Source organism: Mus caroli, chromosome 11, assembly GCF_900094665.2.
Source record: "Mus caroli chromosome 11, CAROLI_EIJ_v1.1, whole genome shotgun sequence".
Taxonomy (NCBI): domain Eukaryota; kingdom Metazoa; phylum Chordata; class Mammalia; order Rodentia; family Muridae; genus Mus; species Mus caroli.
This window is the reverse complement of record NC_034580.1, coordinates 70,136,200-70,142,448: the sequence shown is the minus strand read 5'-3', so window position 1 is coordinate 70,142,448 and position 6,249 is coordinate 70,136,200. Positions and strand designations below refer to the sequence as shown.

At 52.1% G+C, this 6,249-nt stretch overlaps 1 protein-coding gene across 2 annotated transcripts in view; it reads right to left on the bottom strand.

Annotated features, from left to right (window-relative positions):
- The window catches only part of Rtn4rl1 (reticulon 4 receptor like 1), a 73,141-nt gene that overhangs the window by 52,968 nt on the left and 13,924 nt on the right, over positions 1-6,249 (bottom strand). The window contains exon 1 of one of the 2 annotated variants that reach the window (XM_029483657.1): positions 123-251. The exons of the other annotated variant lie outside the window; for it this stretch is intronic. The gene's annotated coding sequence lies outside the window, so the exon portion shown is untranslated. Of the gene's footprint in view, positions 1-122; positions 252-6,249 lie in introns of those variants that run through there. 2 annotated transcript variants of the gene reach the window in all.

The following is a 6,249-nucleotide window of genomic DNA, read 5'->3' as shown; positions in this document are numbered from 1 at the left end:
CGTTAGGCCTGAAAAGTCAGGTCCGGTCTTGGGGCACAAGCTCAGGCAAGAGCCAGGCACAGGACTCCCTACTCCCTCATCCACCCCCCCCCCCCACACACACACACAACCGGCTTGCTCACATTTGGCCTCTAAGCAGGGGTGCAGCCAGTGAGGGACTCACCGCCCCTCCCATCGACCTTCTTGGAAAAGCGAGTATGCGGGTGTGCATAGAGTAGGCTCCCTAATCCGGTGTTTGGGGTGGATAGCGATGCTACCCCGAGGGCACAGGGAGTCCCACCCCCACCCCCACCCCGCCCCAGGCCGCGATCGATCCCTGCCGTTCCCGGCCTCATTACCGCGGAGAGCAGCCCGGGCTGGCAGAGGAGCCAGACGGCTGTGGAGGGGGCGGGGAGGCCTCTTTGGCTCCCTGGCCCGGATTAAATATTTACTATGTTTTGTTTGGCCTTTGGGGGAGGGGCAGGGAGGGCTGTCGCATCGATCTGTAGCTGCCGGGCCGGGCAAAGGGCGAGGGCGATGCCAGGCCCCGTGCCCAGAAGCGATGCTCCTGAAGTGGCAGCCCCCCTACCCCCAGGCCACCAGCCGCGCTGACAGATCTGGGTTGCTGAGCTACTTGGTCACTGGGAGCCTCAGCAGGCACTAGAATCCGAAGTCCCATCCCAGTTCCTGCGCCCCTACCCAGCTCAGGACATGCTAAGCCACCTCACAAGCTGGTTAACAGCAGCCTGGACGGTGTCACGCTCCCCTTTTTACAGATGTGGACTAGGCACATGCTGTGCGACCTCCAGGGATCTGGTCACCAAGGTCGCCCTGGCACTTTCCTATCCGAGGCAGCGAGGCAGCGCTGCGAGTTTGCCCTGGTGCGCTTTGCCCCACTAGGCCGGGTTTGCAGCAGAGAAATGGAAAGGGGAGTGTCCTTGTTCCCACCGGGCTCTGTGAGTGCGCTAAAAACACCTGCTGGGTGTGTACTCAGGCTCCCAGGGGCCCTTTACTATCTTCCCCTCCTTCTCTCCCCCCCCCCCCCATCCAGTCAACACTTGGCATTCGAAAGAGAACCCAAGCCTCACTGGGTGCAGTCAGCACTGGGTGGAAAGACCGAACACCCTGCAAAACAGTGGGCAGCACATTAGGCCCAACCTTGGCCCCATCTCTACACACACACACACACACACACACACACACACACAGAGGAGTGGCTGCACCATCCCGTGATGTGATGTGTATCCATTTAGATATACATGCCTGTAGTTAACACTGTAGTCCTAATACTCAGAAGACAGAAGCAGAAGGATTGGGAGTTTTATCTAGACCTTGTCTCAAAGCCAAAAGCCAAGAAACCTGTTCATAATCAGAATTGCCCTATTCCATCTCTATGTCTCTATGCATATATGGAAGGACACAGCATTACATATAAACCCTGCAATGGTACACACAGACACACACACCTCCTTCCCCATCCTTTTCTTATACACTTGTACACATATACACACCCATGCACTGACATGTGTACCCCTACCACATCCCTATACATGCCATGTATCTACAACACCACACACACACACACACACACACACACACACTTGCGCACAGTGACTGCGGGCGGCTGGGGAAGAGCTGCAGCCTCCAGCCCTGCTCCTATTTAAAGAGAAGCATTGCTGGAAAAGGAACAAAAGCAAAGCCAGCTATAAATAGCCACCTCCCTCCTGCTTTTCCTGCCCTCAGGCCGAGCCTTGCCTCTTCTCTCCAGCCTTGGGCCCAGAGTAGCCAGGGCAGGCCTGGAGGTAAAAGGGGGGGGGGCAGCAGGGGCCCCAGAGGCAACTTGGCCAACCACTGAGCAATGGACCAGACCAAGGGTTTAGGACCTCGGTAGGTGCAGGGCCACAGCTCTAGGCCACCTGCAGCCAACCCAGGGTGCCTAAGCCCAGCACAGGGGGAGGGAGGCTGTGGCCAGGGCTGCTGCATCAGCAGAACTGTAAGGCTGCCAGCTGCTGGTGGGAAGGCAGGAGCCAAGCAGAGGCACTGCTGCCCTGGTGCCGCCTTCCTGGCCAGGCCAGACCTTTCCTTGGTTAGGTTCCTACGAGACTCCTGAGAGCGACTCTGGGTTCTTGTCAGAAGATGGAGTGGGGCTGGGCATGGTAGTGTATGTCTGTAATCCTAGTATTTGGATGGAGAACTGTCATGAGTCACAGGGTGGGGGTGGGTATAAGCATACCTGTAATTTCAACACTTGGGGTTCCTAGCACCCACATGGTGTCTCACAACCATCCATAACCCCAGTTCCAGAGGATCTGGTGCCACCTTCTGACCTCTAAGGGCACCAGGCACACACGTTGTGTACATACATACATAGATGCAGACAAAACATTCAAACATAAAATAAAATTCATCACTTGAGACGTGAGACTGGCTGGAGATGAGGTGTTCAAAGCCAGCCTTGGCTACATAGTGAGTCTGAACGAGAACCTGTCTGAAAACCAAAAAAAAAAAAGTAACATGGGCACAAGAAAGAGTGCCAGAACCAGATGTGGTGGCTCAGCCTTTAAATCCAGCACACCCGAGGAGGCAGAAACAGATGGGCCTGCAAGTTCGAGGCCAGTCTGGTCTACACTGTGAGTGCCGGCTCGTTAAGGCTACCCTGTAAGACCTTGTCTAAAGGAAAAGAAAGAAAGTCAGGCCAGGAGGGTGAGATATACTTCTGCCAGTCTTAGGGAACTTCTAAACTTCTACACCTTCTAAACTCAACCCCCTCTTGGAGGGCTGTTAAGAATGAAGTCAAGCAAGGCCAACGCAGGCCCTTGGGAGCTCTGGTGGGTTGTGGATGGGGGAGACGACAGACTGCCCTCTATATCTATATCCATTAAAACAGTAATAGTTCATTTACTCAGCGTTACCATGTGCCAGGCACTGGGCTGTCTTCTCCATGCTTGATCCTCTGTGAGGCTGGTTCTGTTTATCTTTCCATTTTATAGATAAGAAGACAGAATCAGAGGCCTATTCTCAGGGCACACAGATTTCCAAAACGCTGAACCAGGGTGACAAAGCGCAACTGCAGCAGAGACCAGAGTGGTTTTCCTAGCTAGGTCCTGCCGGGTCCTAAGGGGATCTAGCTCTCAGGCTAGCCCTCAGGTACCAATGGAAACTTCGGCTGCACTGTTGCTACTTCCAGCTTAGCCCAGGCTAGGAAGGCTGCAGGGAGGGAGCACTACAGGGGTCCTCCTTCCCCACTGTGCTCCTTCCCCAAGACCTGTGGTCTCCATCCACACCCCCAACCCCCAGTCCCTGGTTTCCTGAGGGGCCTCTCCACGCCAGGCCTGGGGGGAGGGGAGGAGAGCGTGCAGGCAGACCTACTTTCAAGGCTTTAATCCTTTTTTGCTTAAAGGATTTTTTTTTTCTTTTTTTTTTTGGCTTGGGGAAGACTTGGTCTGATCAGAGGAGAGACGCAGGGAGCTGACAAGCTCGGAGGATGGGGGTAGGGAGGAGAAAGAAATACATATTTATTACCCTCAATTATTAAAAAACAGATAGTACCAGATCTTAGGTCCTGGTAGACACCAGCAGCATTTGTTCAAGGACCATTTTTCTTTCCTTTTTCTTTTTTTTTTGTTAATTCTGTCGAGATGGTAATGCAGTTTGCTTATTAGTAAGAACATCCGGCCAGTCCCAGTGGGGCGGAGAGGTCACTGCAGTGAGGCACACAGGACCAGTGACCTCGGAGCGCCCATATTCCTGGTATAGGGAAGGCACAGGCTTCAACTCAGCAAAGAGAGAGGGTAGCACAGGAGGGGATCTGTGCCCTCATTTTGGTGTCCCCAGTGCTCTCTGGGACAAACCCTCCACAGTAAACAGCCTTCCCACAGGGTAGCTCTTCTTTTTTAAGGGGTGACAAGAGACAAATCAATGGCTCCCAGCTTAGAAGGCGATAGCTCTCCACCCAAGCTGCAGAGAGCTTCACTGGGGAGCACTGACAGCTCTTAGGACACACCTTTCTCCTTCAGAAATCTATTTCCCTGCTAAGAAGGCAGGCACAAGCTCAAAGATGTGAGCGCCCCCCATAAGGGACCTGAAGCCCAGTGAGGCAGCCTGATCCTGGAGGCTAGCAGGCTCTTTGTTGTGGATCCTATAGCAAGATGGATGGAGAGCAAGGCAGGCCCTGCAAAATGAAGAGGAAAAAAACAGCAGGAGAAGGAAGCACAGAGAGAGGAGCTGGGCTTACCACACACAGTAGGGCCTCAGTACAGGGCTTCTGAATCATTCAAAGGTAATACAAAGAACAGCACCAAGGTTACACGGATTCCCAACAGGCAGGGGCATTAACCTATGTTTTTATTTCAATTTGCTTGAGCCTGTCTAGTGTAACATAGGCTGGTCTTGAACTTGCTTTGTAGCCAAACCTAGTTTTGAAATCCGGATCCTCCTGCCTCCACAACACAACCGAGTACTGAGCCCCTGAGAGTTAAAAGCATTTGGTCACGGTTAGACCAGTGGTAAGTTTCTGGTTCCACAGTGTTTCTACTCTGTCTGCTTAGCCTAATCTGCAGAGGCTACAAGGGGAACTTAGCAGGCCAGTCATAAGGCCCAGAGGAGCCAGGCAGTAAGCTCTGTCCGCTTCACAGCCACAAGACCAAGGTGCAAGGCTGGAGCTGAGTTTGCTTTTCTGATCATGGTCCTGCTTTCTGAGAGAAGAGACAGATGAGAAGTCAGAGTGGGCAGCGGTTGGTAGAAGTGGTTGGTAGCTAGGCCCCACCCCCACCTTGTGGCTTCCTGGCCAATAAACAGTCCGAGGATGTGTCCACAACATCTCCGCATCCCTAATGGACAGGGCAGAGTTCAGATCATCAGGATGAAAAGACTCATTCCAAACAGCTATACCCTCCATGCTAGGTAGCCCATCTGTGCTGGCCCTGAGATTCCAGTCATGGCTACACTCAAGTCTCAGCTTTGGATGACAGGCAGTTAAACTTCAAAGAGCTGCCAGGGGTGGGCAGGAGGAAGACAATGCAGGAATTCTCCGGGGAAGGAAGTTACTGCTGCTACTATTCACATTGATGACTGTGTTCACAGAGTGCCTATTCTGGGTCAGGCCACAGCAAAGTGCCGAGAGCTTTGTCTGAGACATCTTCTTTACTCTTTTTAACTCCATGAGGTGGGTACTACTACAGCCCCATTTCGTGGATGGAAGGAACTCAAGTTCAAGAAATAAAAGTAACTCCCAGGATTTGAGTCTGGGTCTGCCCAGATCCCAGTGTTTAATCACTAAACCCACCCCCACCCCCAGGTGGCAGGCTTGGCCCTCCCAAACCTTCCTGTGGTGGAGAGAAAGCTTCAGCTAAGGGTCAGCCACTAGCAAACCAAGCCAGGGAGGCGAGGCTCTGCAGAGAGAAGTTGGTGATGAGGCATTGGAGAGGAGGGTGTATTGCCAATTGGTTCGAATATTCTTTGGGATCCATTGGCCAACTATGATCTTTTCCTTAAGATTTATTTTATTTTATGGGTGAGTCTTTTGCCTGTGGTATGTATGTGCATCATGGGAATGTCCAGTGTTCAAAGAGGGCCATAAAAGGCCACCCCCTAGAACTAGAGTCACAGGCAGTTGTGAGCTGAGTTGGGGACCAAACTCAGGTTCTCTGGAAGAGGAGCAAGTGCTTTTAACCATTGAACCATCCCCCTAGCCCTGAAGCCAACTATTTTCAATGCTGTGTGACAGTGGGAAAATCATTCTAACTCTCTGAGCCTGCTTCCTCAGTTGAGGGATCAGACTGCTTTAGCATCAAATTTCAAAGAATTTACAATCCCCCCCTCCTGGCCATGTATCCAAGATGACCTTGAACTTGCTATGTAGTGAAGGATTATCTGAACTTCTGATCCTATTACCTCTACTTGCCAAGAGCTGGGATGAAAGGCACATGTGAAGCTAACTCTAGGGCACACCTCAGGACCTTACGCTTGCCAGGCCAGTACTCTAGCAACTGAACTACACCCTCAGTCAAGGAATCTAAAAATCCTCCATCAACTCCCTCAGCACGAGTCAGGAGCAAGAGGCATATTCCTCTTCATCCCTATCCTCAAAACTCGTCTATAGTCACAAACCACCCAGCATCAAAGAAAACACATGCCTCTGTAAATCTGCCTCTTGGGTTCCCCAGCAACAACCTTGTTCACTCAGTGCTAAGGGCATGTTCACAGTACAGACACACACACACACACACACACACACACACACACACACACACACACTGAGAGAGAGAGAGA